The sequence below is a fragment of the Cyprinodon variegatus genome, unplaced genomic scaffold, assembly GCF_000732505.1.
Source record: "Cyprinodon variegatus isolate N-32 unplaced genomic scaffold, C_variegatus-1.0 Scaffold472, whole genome shotgun sequence".
Lineage (NCBI taxonomy): Eukaryota > Metazoa > Chordata > Actinopteri > Cyprinodontiformes > Cyprinodontidae > Cyprinodon > Cyprinodon variegatus.
The window spans coordinates 463407-465381 of NW_015150925.1; the positions used below are offsets into that span (position 1 = coordinate 463407).

Genomic DNA, 1975 nt, shown 5'->3' on the forward strand with positions numbered 1-1975 from the left:
ACTTTCCCACTGCCTGTCTCGCCTTGAATTCTGGGTTCAATATCCTGAGATCATTACACATAGAGCATCCCTGAGAGAGCACAGCCCTGTGGAACGCCTCTATATGCCCTAAAAGGAGCACAGAGGCTACAGCTTTTTTTTACAGGTTTTTTAGTGGTTGTCCTATTAACCCTGTATGGTTCACTGATTGATTGATTGATTGATTGATTGATTCCCGGGTTTTTAACATCTAACTGATGAATCAGGTTTAAATCATCTGATGAATCTGAAGTTTGAACCAATAAGTAGACCTCAGAGTTCAACCAGCAGCACTGCTCTCTCACTACTTTTATTGCTTTATGTGATTTATTATTAAGGATCCTTCAAAAGTTTTTGGGTTTTATAGACTCATCTGGGAGGAAAAAAGAAAAAAAGTTCTTCTTCCTTATTTTAGTGGTTGGTAAACAGCCTGCAGCTCCGGCCGTAGTGCACACCATGTATGGTATTCCTGCTGAAAGCTGCAGATTCAGGGTAACTCTGGACTTCCTGCTCTTCTTCTTGGAGGGGATGGAGGACATACCTGCAGAGATCAAGATCAGATCAGACTGAACTCACTGAGGAAATGGCTCCTCAATAGTCTCTGAAAGATCTTTTTTTGCACCTCTCTGTGGTTGCTGAGTGTTGTGAGACACACTTCCTGTTTGTGTGACAGGAAGAACAGTTAGAGCGGCGTACAGCGGAGTTCGGACGCTGTGGAGTGCATGAAGAACGATCAGCACAGGTAAGAAACAAAGCTTAGAGTCTGCATGCAGGAATATCAGAGGAACTTCCAACAGTCTGTGGTTTTTGGTCCCTTAAAGGAGGGAGACACAGACTGGACTTCCTGTTTGGGTTTATCACTGAGGGAAGCAGCGTTAGTGTCATGGTGCGGGATGCAATGACGCGCTGCATCTCTGTTAGCAGCCTGAATGGCAGGCAGATCAATCTCAGACATGCTGGTTAGAAGAAAGTCTGCTTCAACGTTTGTGCAACAATTTGGAGAACGAGCAAATCCTGAATGGAGGGAAGGTGGCTTCTGATGTTCCTTTGGAAACCACAGTTCTGCCCTCTTCTAGAGGAGCCCAAAGACACGGAGAAAGATGGTCCCCAAACTGATGGAGACCACGGCCAGCAACTCCCATGGCTGCTGCAGGAAGTAGGAGAACCGCCTCAGAAAGGAAGCGGAAGTGATCTACTGTGAAACCAGCGTGATTCAGAACGAGGAGAGGAGGCGGAGTCCTGCAGAAGGACCGCCTCCAGTCCTCACAGTTACATTTTTTCAGCTCTAAATGTCAGAGGACTGCAAGCTGACAGCCGTTAACTACGGCTAACGCTGCTGCTCTTCTTACTGGGGTCTGAAAAATATTCACTGCAGAGAACCAAAGAAATTATCCTGATGGCGCAAAGTTCATAAAAAAAATAATAATAAAATAAAATAAAAGACATTATAATAGCTAAAAAGTGCTTTTTGTAATAATAAAGCAATACTTTCCACTACTACTGTCAGTGCATCACATGTATCTAGATATAGATCTATAGAAAGTAGAGGGTGTTTCACTTAGAAGAACCGTTTATATTAATAATGAACTTATTGCCTTTATAATAATTTTATTACCAATAATACTCACTTTATCCTCAGTGGCCATGAAAGTGTTATCTGGCATATGCCAGTTTCACCACAGGTCCTAGTGGCCACCCAATGTCTGGTTTTATTCACAATGTTTTTCTGTAGTTATGTAAAATGAATTTTTAAGAATGTGGTTATAGATATGTTTCTGAGAAAACAGAAAACATTGATTCAACCAAATCTTCAGCCACCATCTGCACACTTCTTCTTGTCTGGTTGCCGCCCCCTGCTGGACGTTTGCTTGGTGCCTCAGATCAATAATTATATTTTCTTAAATTTGGATTTAAAATCAAGGGGGAAAAAAAGCCATTGTTAGAACTCTTTATTAAT

The 1975-nt window shown here is 42.2% G+C and overlaps 1 protein-coding gene across 2 annotated transcripts in view; it reads left to right on the forward strand.

Moving 5' to 3' along the window:
- Positions 1 to 503: 503 nt before the first annotated feature.
- Positions 504 to 1975, forward strand: part of il16 (interleukin 16) — an 18776-nt gene continuing 17304 nt past the window's right edge. Inside the window, exon 1 of one of the 2 annotated variants that reach the window (XM_015389774.1) lies at positions 504 to 760. The gene's annotated coding sequence lies outside the window, so the exon portion shown is untranslated. The remainder of the gene's footprint in view (positions 761 to 1975) is intronic. The other variant, XM_015389773.1, reaches the window with a different exon arrangement.